Below are 16,170 nucleotides of genomic sequence, written 5' to 3' on the forward strand. Positions count from 1 at the left end.
AGGTTGCAGATATTTTGGACAAAGGCATTGTCAAGATGCAAATTCGAGTTTCACATAGGCAAGATCGGGGTAGCAGATAATCTCTTTCTTGTTGAGAGGGAGTGTAAAAAATGTAACAAGAAAATCCTAATTTAATTTTGTCCTTTGTTGGACACCTAATCCTCTATGAGTTGGTGTGGAATGTGAACATCCATCGGAGTCCAAGAGTCACAGCAATGTACTATAAATATGTATCATTGTGAATAATAGACGCAACTCAATGTTCTATCATTTATGATTGTTTACATTCCATGTGAGTTTAACATGGTATCAGAGCTGCAGGTGTATTCCTTCCTTGCCCAGATTTGAGCCACTTGTTTTGTGACCTCTCTGTGCATGTCAGTTTTTCATTCCTGCTTGTAAAACTGCCATTATTGTGTGCATGCCTATTCCATGTTGCGCACTGTCTGGCTGACCTCTCTCAGCTAGATTCGTGTTGGGTTCTCTATCCACTGTCTCAAATAGCAAAAACACCTCTGCCATTTCTCCATTTCTCTTTGAAATATCCTTTGACTGGAAAGTATGGGGAGCTGACAGATTCATCCCATCGTTGTTACCGAGGTGATTGTAGCTCACAATCGAAGTTGGCTTAAGACCGACACTGACTAGGAAATCCACGAGTACTGACTTCATATTTGTCTGCCCACTCTTGAAGTCATCTCCTGTGATGATATTGTTCTTTGTAATTGCTAAATCAATCAATCCTAGAACGAAGGTGTTTTGAGGACTATCGTTTATGAAGGGAACGTTCTCTTGAACACAGGCCAAGCCATACAAATTCAAACTCATTTCTTTCCAGAGAAGCAAGCAGGGTTTCCTTTGTGTCATTTAAACCCACAATAACATCGATGTATCGTTCGGTATTAGTAGTCCACAGTATGACTACCTTGTCCACCTTTGTTTTCGATTTAAAATATTTGATATCTTGGATATGTTGTATCTTCCCAAAACTAGAAAGTATAGAATCGTCTTCCCCTATTATTTTCAGTGTTGGCAGTTCGCAAAGGACAAGGCATTTGGCATCTCTCACCAAGCCCTTCTTGTGTTCCAGTAGAACCTGCTCTATGCCTTTGAGGCTGTCGAGGCAGCTCATTCGAACTATGACCAACTTGACGCCCTTGAGGTTGGGGAGCTTGCCGCGAACATTCATTGGAACTATGACCTGGTTGTCTACAATGCAGACATAGACTCTACCTAGAATTTCTAGTCCTGTTGTTCCCAGGAGCTTGAGTTCTGTTGTTCCGTGGAGCTAGTATAGGTTGTTGTCCCCTTGATGAACCAGTGAAAGAATTGCGAGAACCTGTCCCACATATGTCGATCAACTCTCTGAGGATCCTGTCACAACCACCAATGCAGCCCAAGTGTTTCGTGTTATACTGAACAATGAGTTTATTCCTGGATTAGATGTCATATGGGCTTAGTTATCTACATTGGAATGGAGTCTTGAATTTTGTGCATAGAAATGGTGCATTGAATGCGCATTGCAATGGTGTTTAAAAGTTGTTTAATTAATGTCTTCAAACATTTATATATATGTGCGCCTTATGGGTTCCATTCAGATGCTGAGAGGTGATTCATATATCTTGGTTGAGGCTGATTATGTATTATGTTCAAGCTATTTGAATAATTGTAGTTTGAGATTCAATACATATGCGTGTTAGTTAATTATATGTTGTAGTCAACGTTATTTGTATCGTATTTGTTGCCAAAGCATCCATGTGCGTTGAGCTTTGAAGTCAAGCCATTTATATGTGCCACTACCAGCAGCGAACATCTACGTACAGTCAACTGAGTTTCTGGCAGGTTTATAGAGTTGATATTGTTTCAAAAGGAAGGGCAGGCTCAACCAATGTGGTCAAATTCAAACATCTCAAAATGAGGTACCACTTCAAAGGTTTTGAGCTTCTGTTGGTGTAAGAGGGTGGAATTTGAAGTGCTAGTTGTGAGTTTTATTGTCAATATTATTTCTAAAATCCTCCTTAGCAACAATATCTGATCACATGACCTGTACAAGGCAGTAATATCTCCCTCTCACATCTTTGTTGAGTTGAATTATACACCTAAAAAAACTTTGTGTTGGTATCATTTTCCATCTTTGAGGCCAAAATTTTTACTTGCACTTATTGGTTGAGCTTGAAAAATGGTCAAAATTACTGAGTTATTAGAGTTGCTAAATACTTTAATGCACTCCAATGTTCATGATACAATTGAAATTGGAAAAATCACTCTCACAGACATTCGAACCTACTTGCAAAATGCACAAGAAAAGATTGATTTTTTGCAGCTTGAATCTCAACTTCAGCAAGATGAGTTACAGCAGAAAAGGCATCATTCTAAACTTGTTTTTGTTCAGAAAAATCCCCCATCTGAATTTGAAACTGGATCCTATCAACAGCGAGCAAGTCATCAAGTCAATAATGTTGATTCAGATCAAGTGCTCATTTCAGAAGCACATTTGCAGGTAGATACAGAAGTTCAGTTTACACTTCCCAAGACAGTCATCAGACCTTGGGAAGAGCTTGTCCGTAACAAGCAAAAAATTGGTCTTGGATATCAAAAGGACATGTCCTTTCATATTCCAAATTACTCAAAGCCCATCAAATTTCAGAGTGTTGGATTTCTTCTTGATGGTTCACCTTCACCTGTTCCAGATTTTTCTCCTCCACATTCACAGTCAAAAGTTGTTAAATGCCACCATTGTGACTGAGTTGGCCATATGAAATATCATTGTTTTGATCTTCCTTCGTGTAAGAATTTTCATAAAACCAACCATTCTTCAAATAGATGCTTCAAAAACAAGCCTCCTGCGAGAACAAAGATTCATCTTGGATGGATCGCTTCTTGGAAATGGGCTTCAACATCCAAGAAGATATTTCAGTCATATGTCCAAACTTGTTCTAGAGTATTGAATAGTCTTGCAATTGAGTTTTGTCCATAATCTCACCTTGTATCTGACATGGGGGGAAGTTATGGTCATCTACAAGCTTCAAAGCCACATCAAGCGAGCTTGAGCCACAACTTGCCATACCAGATTCAAAGTTGTAGCCAAAGACAAAGATGCCCCTAAGCATGCCTTCAGTTGATGATCAAACTTAAACCATCTATGTGGGGTTGAGAGATCTCTTCAAAACATTAGGAGCAATTCCTCTAGCAGAATACTTCATCTTCTTGCTAGTTTTGGAAGAGTTCTAGGAATTGCATTAAGCATTCCAGAGTCAGTAGTCATCCTTAAACCATCACAAGTTTAGACATCCCTTTACAAGTTGAGGTTCTCCCTTTTTATTTGGGGTGAGACCTCCCTTTCAAGGTTGAAGGTTTCCCTCTTCAAAACATTAGGATCACTTCCTCTAGCAGAAGAGCTCAGTTTCATGCCAGATTTGGAAGAGTTTTGGGAACTACACTAAGTGTTCCAGTGTTGGTGGTCATCCTTAAACCACCCCCTTTATACCAACATTTCAGAGAGCACATTCAGCCTAGTGATGTCATCCATAATTTTGCACATTTTGTATTACACCTCTCCTCTTGGACTCATACATACCCCTTCGGATTAAAGGGGGGGGGATGTTGGACACCTAATCCTATATGAGTTGGTGTGGAATGTGAACATCCATCGGAGTCCAAGGGACCACTTGGAATATGAATCCAAGGGTCACACCAACGTACTCTCTCTCTCTCTCTCTCTATATATATATATATATATATATATATATATATATATATATATATATATATGTATCATTGTGAATAATAGACGCAACTTAATGTTCTATCATTTGTGACTGTTTACATTCCATGTGAGTTTAACATCCCTAAACTAAAATGGGAATAAAATTGTAATTGCACATCTCATGACAACTTGTAATAGTTAAAAAAGTTAATTTGACTTAATTGCTCAGTTAATTCGAGTTGAGGGTCTAACTAGAGTCATGTAGAGTGTCTCCTACAATTAGGAGCACTAGTTGAGTTTATTTTGAGTTGTAATTATTTAATTCATTCTAACTATGTTAAATTCAGTTAAACTAGTTCCAACTGAAGGAGGAATTAGTGGGAGGTCCAATAGTGGGGTGCAGCCTGCAGTAGTGAGGTGTTGCCTATGGTAGTGGGGTGTTGCCTATAGTAGTGGGGTGTTTCTTGAAATTCAGTGGGGTGTTGCTTTAAGTTCAGTGGGGTGCTGCCTAAAGTTCAGTGGGGTGTTGCCTAAAGTGTAGTGTGGTACTGTCTATAGTGATCAACCAGTAAATTAAAGATTCATTCATAATTAAACCATGCATATCGGATTAGAGAAAGACCTAGTTGAGATTGGATTTCAGAGACATTGTATTATCAACTGTAAAATCATCCAAATTAAATTGATGGTGCATGGAATCAAAGGAAGGCCTATGAGGATTGCGTAATTCATAATTGAGGAATTTCCCAATTAAATATGGGCTAATTCCCAAGGGAACAACGCAAGGAAATAAGGACTTGGGAAAGCAATAATTTGGCTAAGTATTGGCATGAGCTTATCTAGGAAGCAGTGAGATAGATAGAGATAGTGCAGAGGTTTCTCGGGCTTGAGAAAAGCATTGTAATCTTCTCATATTTTCTTATTAATGCAATATATAGATAGCAGGGGTTTTTAGTTGTGGATTTCCCCATAAAATCATTGTGTTATGTGTGATTGAATTATTTCCCTTATATGCTTTGTGATTTCATTGATCAATTATTTTTTCAGCTGATGAGTAGTGTAGATTCAAGTCAATTGTTTTAGCATATTACAATCTGTAGTTTGAATCTACAAGGAATTTCTACAAAGACATTGTAATACTTTCTCATTCTCATCTGATTAAAAAATCATTGCGTTCTTATGGTTTTTCATGGTTGCATTTCATTGCATGTGTTTCTAAATTGTGATTCTCATTCTGCAAAATAGTAGAGGAAATTTGTAATCTCTTGATTTCAGTTTGATTTCATCAGTAGTAGCAAATTTCTATTAATTTCTACAGGATGAAGAGTTAGTTGACATCAAACTGGAGGTTTATGGAGATGGGTTAATCTGGGTTTCCGACCAAGACTTTTTTGGAAAAGTCGATTGGAGACAGGTATTTGGGATTGGAGGGTTCTACTTCATTCATAAGCCATTCCTTCAATCTTGGATGAGGCCTGAGGTTTGGAAGGAGGCTCGATTGTTGTCCATTCTTCTGGGGACCTTATCAACTTAGGGTTACTTCAAGGTATAACACTAGAAGTTGAGGCTCGGGAACAATTTAGCTCAAGTATTTCATGGGGTTTGTTCTTGGCCCATCCTCTTATTTCAAATTTTCTACATGTTGCCCCAGTTTGTTCTTTCGAGGAACAACGTGGACTGTTTTTTCTCGGATCTTCAATGGGGTTTTATTTTATATGTTTTGTTTTTCATTCAAAGGGTTTTTTGGCAAAAGGTTTTTCATTACCTTTGGCACACCTTGAATCTTTCAATCTAGTCCTCTCTACGACTAAGGTCCTTCAACCAACATCTATTAATTTCCTCAATCAAATTTTGGTGATTGGAGGTGAGAAGGGTCAAAACTCAATAGGAAGTGGAGATGAAGTAATGAACAAAGAAAATAATCCAAGGAATGTGGGAGGATCTAATACTTCAAGAGAAATTTTGTGGGTCTAAAGCAGAAGAAGTGTCATTCTTTGAAGAAGAAGTCAAGATGTCCAAATTTGAAATTGGTATTAGGGGAATAAGTGGTAATGAAGAACACAGTTGATCTGGTTAAAAAAATTATGGTGGGCTGTGCTCATGGATGGAAATTCAACTTAAGCATAATACGAGTTTGGGCAGAAAAATATTTGAATCCACATATAAATTCACCTCCCAAAATTACATTGCTTGCAAAAGGATAGATACAACTAAATTTTAAGGATCACTATGAAGCTTTATGGACTTCCCAGAAAGCTTTCTAGATTGACTAAACTCTATTTATTTCCAAGTTTTGGTCCCCTCTATTCGATACTAGTAGGGAGAGAATGGATAGTGTTCCCACCTAGGTCCATTTACCTGGCTTGCCTTCAAACTATTGGGGTAAGTTGCTTTTCAAAGTTTTGGGGAACACTCTTGGCACCTATCTAGATCATGACTTGTCATATGAAGAAACAAGGGATATATCCATAGCCAATACTCTTGTGAATTTAGACCTTCCAGAAGGGGATGACAAAATGATGGATATCGGTGTAGGGGAGGAAAGATGACAAGTTCTCGATTATGAAGGGGTTTTGTTTCGGTGCAGGATATGCCACAACTATGGTCAGTTGGTAAAATATTGTGAGAAGGCCTCTTCCCTTGGGAAAATCAAGTTAATATTATGTGGAAAAAACTCCTCGATCTCAAGGATAAAATCACAAGTGGAGGCCCCCATTTAGACTCAACATGAAGAAGAAACAGACAAGCTACCTGAACAATTTTCCGTTTCTACTTATTAGGAAAATTTGCTCACAGAAGAGGAGAATAGGGGTACATTACTGGCTCCTAAGGAAGATACTACTCCATTTGTGGTTTCTAATATTTTTCTTTTCCTGATTCTTTTGCGGAAAAATCTCTATTAGCTTCAGGGGAAGTTGGGAATTCACACCTCTTTGGTATCTCTTTACCCATTCCTTATTTTGTAGTCTCCCAATCCTCATCTCAAATGGCCATCTACCTATGTCCAAGTATCGAATCATGTTTCACCTATTGTATGGTCTCTATTTCTAAATTTTGTTAGGAAGATGATATGGAGGAGGACATATTATAAAATCTCTCGTCTTGTGCAATCATTCCAAGCTCTAAAGGTATTGTGGGGAGATTGGGGAAACTTTACATCTCATTATAAAGGGGTAGAGGAAGGGAAATAAAGTATCATTTATCTAGAGCTAAAGAGTAGGCACAGCAAGATCTTGCAGTAGGGAAAACACAATTTACTCATGGAGCGCTTAAAGAAATGATATCCCTTAGAGGAGTTCCCCAATGAAAACTCTCTCTTTCAATTGCAAGGTTTTAGCATGTCCCTAAAAAAAATGTCCTTTCACAAGATTAGTTGGTCTAAACAAGCCTGACATCATTTTATTATAAGAAACCTTGTGAGATGGAGATTTTTTTTCAAAAAATTTGGAATCCATGCTTAGCGGATGGAATTTTATTGGACTATATGTAAGGGGTCATTCAAGGGGCTTGGTTGTTGGGTGGCATACAAAATTTGTTAGTCCCTAATGAATGATTTTTTTACGGTGGTCAAGTTTTTGATTTTTATTCTTAGATCTTGGAATCTATTTAATGATCATCAATCTGTATGGACCCTATCTGAATAGGATAAAGTTCTGGGAAAAAAATTTGGAAAGTATTTTGTGAACTCAAACTCACTTATTATAGGGGGGCCTTAATATCTCTCTGGTGTCCTCAGAGGTCCCCAATCTGTGATCTAGGCTAGATCCACTAGCTTATTTTTTCCTCCAAAAGCTAAGTAATACAAAATTTGTTGACGTTAAATCTATAAAGTTCAAAGTGACCTGGAGAAATCGTCGTGCGGGTGAAGAGTGTATTGACAAGAGACATGTCCAATTTTTTATTTTTAAGTCTCTAGTAGATCGACAATGGTTAGAAAATGGTGGGGAATCTAATCACTCCTTGATTCTTCTGGAACTCAAAGGTTCAAAATATAATCCTGCAAGCCCCTTCAAATTGAACTCTTCTTGACTCAAAGAAGAAGATTTCATCTCTCTTGTAAAACAACACTAAAAAGTTTTTTATCCTCAAGAGGAGATTTTTGTTGCAAGACAATTAAAGAACAATCATAAACTTATAAAAGGAATTGTTAAGGACTACCCTTTAAAGAAGAGACAAAGAGAGGATCAATAACTCAAAGAGGTGGAGAGAGAAAGGCATGTTCTTTCTAATTCTAGAGTGGATGGCTTTATTAATGAGATCAAAGGAGGCTTTGTTTCAACTGAAAGCAAAAATAAGAGCTCTTTTGGAAACAAAAGAAGCATCATGGAGACTTAAAAGTAGGGTTATTTTATTTGGAATGTGGGGATGAAAAAAAAAAATCAGGCTTTCGCCTATGTAATAAATATATGTAACACCATCTGGAAGCTAGAGGATGGGGAAGGGAAAGAACTATCAAGCTTTAAAGACTTGGCTAATTTAGGGAAGGCAAATTTTCAGGGCCTTTTCAGAGTGGCGGAAGGGGTATCCATTATGGAAATCATTCGAGTGGCTCGATACTTTCCCAATTTTGTTGAGGAGAAAAACAGGAACATCGTGGAAGAAATTTCAGAGGAAGAACTTAAGATAGTTCTTCATTTGTTTCAAAATGATAAAAGTATAGGCCCTGAAGGTTGGTCAGTTGATTTTTTCCTAAGGCTTTATGATATAGTTGGGAATGGCTTACTACAAGTCATCAAAGAATCAAGGAGGGAGGGTTGGATTCTCCAAAATTTTAATTCCACCTACATTGCACTCATTCCAAAAGTGGATAATCCTCTTTCCTTCTAAGACTTCCAGACTATATCCCTATGCAATTGTATCTATAAGGTCATAGCCAAAGTGATCGTCAGGAGACTAAAGAGCATATCAAAAGAAAAATTTGGTTTCCTGGAGGGACACTAGATTCATGAGGCCATTGGTGTGGCCCAAGAGGGTTTACACAATCTAAAGGTCCACAAGTTAAAAGGATAAGTCCTAAAAATATATCTCTCAAAAGATTGTGATTGGGTTAGCTAGCTATATATCATATTATTTTTGGGACACATAAGTTTCACCTCACGAGCTATTGTCTGGATTATGAGTTTCTTACAAACTATGTCATTTGCAGTGCTTATTAATGGTTCGACTACTCTTTTTTCCATGCTCAGAGGGGACTACGTCAAGGTTTTTTACTTTCCCCTTTTCTTTTCTTTTGGTGACAGAAGGCCTTAGTAGGATGTTGATTAAGGCAAATCGAAGAGGTGAGTTTCAAGTTACTATTATTGGACAGGCCTTAGCCATCACTCACTTTCTCTTTTTCAACAATGTTCTTATTTTTTGTAATAGTTCCAAAAGAGATGTAACTAATCTTCATGATATATTATTTCTTTTTGGGAATGGAATGTTAATCAATGACAAGAAATCCACAATTTCTTTTTACTATCTAGAGGAAAGATAAATCCAACACATTAGGGTTCTTTTCCTTTTCAAATAAAACCTCTTGAAGAAGGACTAAAGTACCTAGGTTTTCGTCTTAAACCAAATAGCTATAGTGAGGGCTATGTAACACCCTCCTCCCACATCTACCCAAGTAACTGGACAGTCGGGGTAAACATGTGACGAGAGGCTACTATGGTTGGATTCGATCTCCTGTGCGACCTTAAGAAGATGGAATCAACGGAAACACAACAAACAATCCTTCCACATTAGCTATAGGACCCTTGAGAATAATGCCAATACTTCAAGCAACTTTCCCCTGGGTTCCACTGAAACATATGCTCACTTTCCCTCTAGATGCTCTCATGTTATGGGCATGCCGACGTCCAAGGACCTTTGGGCACTCTCATGCTATGGGTGTGCTAGCGTCCAAGGACCTTTGGACGCTCTCACAGGCTGCATACTAGTGCCCAGGGACCAATTTGTCCAGTTATGTGCCATAATCCCTGGGATTTGAGTCGATTTTTCCAGCCCAGGTCACTGCTCATAATGGAATGATATCTTAAGAGAAGTAAAATAACAAGGAAATAATGAAGTAGAAGTAATTAGTTAAACAAGCCCTTAACCAGACCCCTACTAGCCATGACAGACATTTCTTAAAACATATCGCAAACATGTAATCTACAAGTGTAAACAACAAATTAAGCATAGGTATCTCATACTTATATACACTCCGCCTTTACTCGTTGACAATAAAAAAACTTAGTCATAAACTATGCTACATACCTCTTCAGATTCGGCCAATAATAAAATTTCTTCACTGCAGCCAATGTCTTTTGATAACCTAGGTGACCTGAATAAGGTTTCACATGAAACTCCCTCAAGATCACCATCCTGAGCTCACTGTTATCTGGCACATATATCTTGTCTCTAATTCTAACCAATTCGTCTGTCGTAAGACAATAGTCCACATCCCGTGCACCTGCATCTGTACCTATACCTATACTTGTACTTGTATCCATACTACCCTGTACTACCACATGTACTATCACATGAACCTGTACCAGTACTTTGTTGCAACTTGTGCACAATCTCCATATACTTGATATACTGCTAACCTTTCTGCAAGATCCTATCTTGTAATTCTGTCCCATAGGAGCTCATAGATGTTAAGTGATTTACATGTACCCATATGCTAAGAGCATCTGCCACCCTGTTCGCTTTACCTTTGGAGTACCTGATCTCGAAATCAAACTCATTAATTGTGGCCAACGATCTAGCCTATCGGGCATTCAGATTCGGTTGATAAAACAAATACCTCAACTCAATATGATCACTCATCAGTACAAACCGCCTGCCAAGAAGATAGTGCCTCCACATCTTCAATGCATGTATGATCGTTGCTAACTCAAGTTCATGTGTGCTTGTTTAGTTTCTGTGACTCGTAGCATACCACTTGTCCATCATGCATAAGGAATCCACCAAGGCCTCTCTTGAAAGCATCTATGCATACTATAAACTCTTTGTTTTGATCTGCAATCTGTAGCACTGGTGCATGTGTCAACATTTTCTTAAGTTTCTCAAAACTAGCCTCACACTCCTCTGTCAATTTGAACTTCTTACCTTTCCTCTGTAATGATGTGATAGGATAAGCAATTTGCAAGAAATTCCTGATGAACCTCCTATAATAGCCTGCCAACCCCATGAAAGATATCACCTCATCCACACTCTTAGGAGCTACCCACTCCATGATGGCCCTTATCTTCTTTGAATCCACTGCAATTCCCTCCTTGGAGACAACATCTCCCAAGTAGTGTACCTAAATCTGAAAGAAACTACACTTGTTGAGCTTAGCATACAACTGATTCTCCCTCAACAACCTCAACATTGTTGCTAAATGCTCGGCATGCATTTCCTCATTTTTAGAATATACCAATATATCATCAATGAACATAATAACAACCTTATCCAAATATGGATGCAACACATTATTCATCAAGCACATAAACGTAATTGGAGAATTAATTAGGCCAAATGGAACTACAACAAACTTATAATTCCCATACCTAGTCCGAAAAGTTGTCCTGTAAATGTCCTCCTCTTTGATGCGTACCTGGTGGTATACTGATCTCATATAAATCTTCGAGAACATTGCGGCTCCCTTCATTTGATCGAACAAGTCATTAATCCTCGATAAAGGGTACATGTTCTTAATGGTCACTTTGTTCAACTGCCTGTAGTCAATGCATAATCTGAGATCCCATATTTCTTCTTCACAAAAAATACAGGTGCGCCCTAAGGTGATACACTTGGCCTAATGTATCCCTTGTCCAACATTTCCTTCAAGTACAACTTTAACTCCACCAACTAGGGTGTGCTCATCTTCTAAGGTGATTTTTATGTTGGAGCTGCCCCTAGTACTAACTCAATAGAAAAGTCTACCTCCTTGTGAGGTGGCAACTCTGTAATGTCCTCATGAAATGCATCCTGAAACTGTTGTAGAACTGGGTACTTTCTCAACACATCTGCATCCTCAACCTCCTTACCCTTATCACTAGAAATGTGCACTACAAATAACATACACCCTTTCCTGCGGCTATGCTTTGTCTACATAGTTGTCACCATCCTAACTGATGTTTCTTTCTTCTTACCTTGTAAGACTCTTGGTTCCTCATTGTCATCAACACACTCAATGGCTTGGTCATAGCAGTCTACCTTGGTTCTATGAAGATACAACCAATCCATGCCCAACAACACACTGTATGATCCCAACAATAATACATTCAGATGTCGGTTGTAGGCATACAATTCAAATAAAATGCACAAGCTCTTACCCAATGATGAACTCACTTCTTTATACTTGTAGCCAACTACATTAACCAATATTATACATGCAATTCCTTACTCAAACCACACTTATCCACCAAGTTGGGATTAACATAGCTATAATTAGATCCAGGGTCAATCAAAATAGGAATAACTTTATCACAAATCTTACCAACCATCTCAATGATAGATGTCTGGTGCTCTGCCTGTCTATTGTCCACGGATGCATAAATGCGAGGAATACTCTGCCCAACATCCCCAACAGTTTTCCATCTCTCACCGTGTCAACTCTATCCAACCCGTGTCTACCAGGAAACCTACTACCATATGCCCTATTAGTTATGTCCTCCTGTCCATGGCTGATCCAAAGTGGCCCTTGTCATTGCAATTATGACAAACTCTAAAGAAGTAATGAATTAACCTCTGCTTATTTCTCTTGTGTCTGTATGATCCTGTCATTATCTGCCTTACAACTCCTCATTTCTTCCTTCAGGCTTCTCAACGTATCTGCCAAATCAGAAGAGTGTTCACCACATTACTCATTTGATTCATAGGGAGAGGCCTTGTAGTCTACCATCTTGCTATTCATTTTGACCTTCTTTTTGCAAGGCATAATATTTTAGAAAAACCAAATCATAACAAACCAACATATTTTAGTATAATTTGGGGAGGTTACCTCATTTGCAAGATCATCCAAATCAACGTGATACATGTATAACATAATCATAGCATCATATAGACATATACAAATAAGTGCATAAACACATAAACATCATTCTAGTTAGAGTCCAGTCATCAATGCAAGACTATATCAATAGTGCATGTTATGACCTCATGCATGACAACAACCATTATTCTATTGTACACATTGTCACATGCAACCATGAACATGCACAAGCAATGCATAATCAACCACAAATACACATGAATGCATGTATTCGAGCATAAGCAAACAATACTTATAACCAAACTTACAATATTGATACATGTAACCAAACATACAAGAATGCAACCTAACATACAAGGATGTAACCAAACGACATATAACAACATGTAGCCAGTCATACACTCATGACGATGCATTCCACAATAGCAACATCAACTTCCTCATGACAACATACTAAAACCATGGTCAACATTATGCAATGCAACAAGCACATGAAATGCAAGTGTAAGAGACACACATGCAACTGACATGCATACATGACCAACACACAACCCATCTAGTCTGAGGGGTGAACCATGCTTTGATACCACTCTGTAACACCCTCCTCCCACATCTACCCAAGTAACCAGCCAATCAAGGTAAACATGCAATGAGAGGCTACTATGGTTGTATTCGACCTCCTATGTGACCTTGAGGAAATGGAATCAATGGAAACACAACAAACAAGCCTTCCACAGAAGCTATAGGACCCCTGAGAACCATGCCAACACTTCAGGCAACTTTCCCATGGGTCCCACTAAAACTTTTGATCACTTGACCTCTGGAAACTCATGTTATGGGCATGCCAGCATCTAGGGACCTCTAGACGCTCTCACAAGCCTACATGCAAGTGTCCAAGGACCAATTTGTCCAGTTCCGTGCCAGCATCCCCAAGATTTGAGCCACTTTTTCCGGCCTAGAGCCCATGTCACTGCCCAAAATGGAATGATATCTTAATAGCAGTAAAATAATAGGGAAACAATGAAGTAGAAGCAATTAGTTAAACAAGCCCTTAACCAGACCCTTACTAGCCATGACAAGCATTTCATCAAACATATTGCAAACATGTAATCTACATGTGTAAACAACATAATTAAGCATAGGGATCTCATACTTATCTGATAATCACTAAGAACCATTGTTCCCTCGTGTCTTTTGCTGCATTATCATCTATTAGGTCATAGATACATTGTTCATTCATTTACGAGTAAAAACATACTGAGAGCCATACACAAATGTTGTCATAAAACATACATATAACCAGTATAGTAACAATAGAAATACCATAAATATATCAGCCATAAAATCTACATATAAACCAATACATTTACACATGAAAACCAAGGGAATTAATTTCTCATTAATGAATGCAAAAACCAACCGAAGATGGGACTACCACGTTCCAGCCGACCATAGATTGGCTGAGCCAAGTCTCTCTTCAGCCAATCACCCCTGTGCCATATTCCAAGCATGAATGTGGGTCTCATAACAAAGAGAAAAGAACTAAACAAGCATGGATGCTACTGAAGTTCTCAGCCTACACCTTTAGGAATTTGAGTTCCTCCTAGTCTCTAAGGTTTTACCACAATCCACAGTCTAATCCAGGGATCATTAGGCCCTACAACGAGACCCACTCTCCAGGATTTATCGTACATCCCATCCTGGGACTACTAGGCCCAACGAAGAAAAATACCTCTTGGCTTTACCATATATCCCGCCATTCACCAATAAGGATTCGTAGGCTCACCGAGGCACACAATCCTAGCTTTACTGCAACCCATAGTTTGGCTCAAGGGTTACTAGGACAATGGCTTTACCATGATCCACAATCTGGTTCAAGGACCACTAGGCCATGCAGTTGTCATTTCGGATATCCACCCCACTCAGCTTCAAATCCATTCGACAATCAAGTATGAGAACTCATCTCATCAAGGCTATCAGGAAATGGGAAGGATAGGCTAAAGAAAATTGTCACACCTGGTAAAACCCATGCCAAGACAGAAACAACCACAAGCAACACCATGCATGCCAAATACAACAAGGAAAATACATGTGCAAATCGATACCTGCAATGAATCCTATTGTAGTTGCTTGATCCTGCCTTTCCCTGCTTGATCTTTGCTTCCTCTTGCCTTCTTTTCCTTTCTTTCTTCAATGCCAAAGTGCTCCAAGAAAATTCTAAGTGTCCAAAATTGAGAGAGAGAGAGAGAACAATCAGAGAGCTCCAAAACTGAACTGACAAAATGTTCATAACTGATCCTCGGAAGCCTTTTTATGAATGAGGCCTCTATTTTCTTTATTTTCCATTATTTTCCTTCAATTTCCTCCTCACATGCAACCTGTGACCTTTCACATCCCTTTTCTCCTAATTTCCATTATTTTCATAAATAAATGTGCCAAAAATGTCATTTTTCCTTTCGAAAGCCTTAGCCATTTCCTTTTCCAATTTCCTTAACCATAAATAACCAAATGAACACCCCTTAGGATGTCTTGCCCAACATTCATCTTGGAATAAGTGTCCCATCAATCGTGGTTATTATTTTTTAACTTTTATTACATGGAATTTTCACCAAGGTTGTTACAGACTAAAATTGGCTTATAGCAAAGTTAGAGTAAAGATTAAAAAGCTAGAGCCGCAAATGGTTATCCAGGGCGGGTAGACTGGCATAAGTAAAATTTGTACTTGAACCTATTCTAGTCTACTAGATGTCATTAGCTTGGATTCCTAAATACATTTTGGTAAAGGCTAGAAGAATTTGTTTCAAGTTTTTTTGGGTAGATCATTAAGATCATATGGTTCTTCCTTAGGTAAGGTGGGACCACATTGTTTCACCAAAACTTCTTGGAGGTTGGGGAGAAAAATATTTTTCTTCTCTCTAAATCTCTAGCAGCAATGTGTGGTTGGGCGCTCCTTTCCACTCAAATTCTTTGGACCATGGTTGTCTTTCAGAAGTACATTACTCCAAGTTCTCTTGAGGACTGGATAAGAATACAGGACAAGCCTCAATCAAACATGTTAGTTTTTTGGAGAGTGATCCTAAACTCCTTTGACCTTATTTCCACAAGTCTTGTGTGACGTGTTGGAAATAGTATCAGGGTGAGGATAGGTGTTGATTCTTGGCTTGCATATGAAGAAAGACACCTCCGACCACAAACCCTCATCGACTTCCTCTATGAAAATGGGGTATCTAAGCCCTCTCAGATAGATAAGTGTGCAGCCTTGACGTTATGGTCTTAGGGTTGGACGTTAGTAGTTGATTAAGGGATAGAGGTTGATTTTATAGAATCCTAGAATGTGTACTTAAGAGTTCTTACAAAAGGTCATATCAGGTTGTCGGACAAGAGGATGAACTAATATAGGCCTCATCCCTTTCCGGCTTTTACACTCCTAAGCTAGGGTATATTCATCTAAATACGGTTCGAGCACTTGAAAATCATAAATGGTGGTGGAAGAAGGTTTGGTGGTCTAAATGCCTAG

General features: G+C 38.5%; 1 pseudogene; it reads right to left on the bottom strand.

Moving 5' to 3' along the window:
* Window positions 1-378: 378 nt before the first annotated feature.
* LOC149153455 (inositol-3-phosphate synthase pseudogene) lies at window positions 379-828 on the bottom strand (annotated as a pseudogene).
* Between the last annotated feature and the right edge of the window lie 15,342 nt (window positions 829-16,170).

Source organism: Pinus tabuliformis, chromosome 9, assembly GCF_031772625.1.
Source record: "Pinus tabuliformis cultivar Carrire ecotype Pingquan chromosome 9, CPIR1, whole genome shotgun sequence".
Classification (NCBI taxonomy): Eukaryota; Viridiplantae; Streptophyta; class Pinopsida; order Pinales; family Pinaceae; genus Pinus; species Pinus tabuliformis.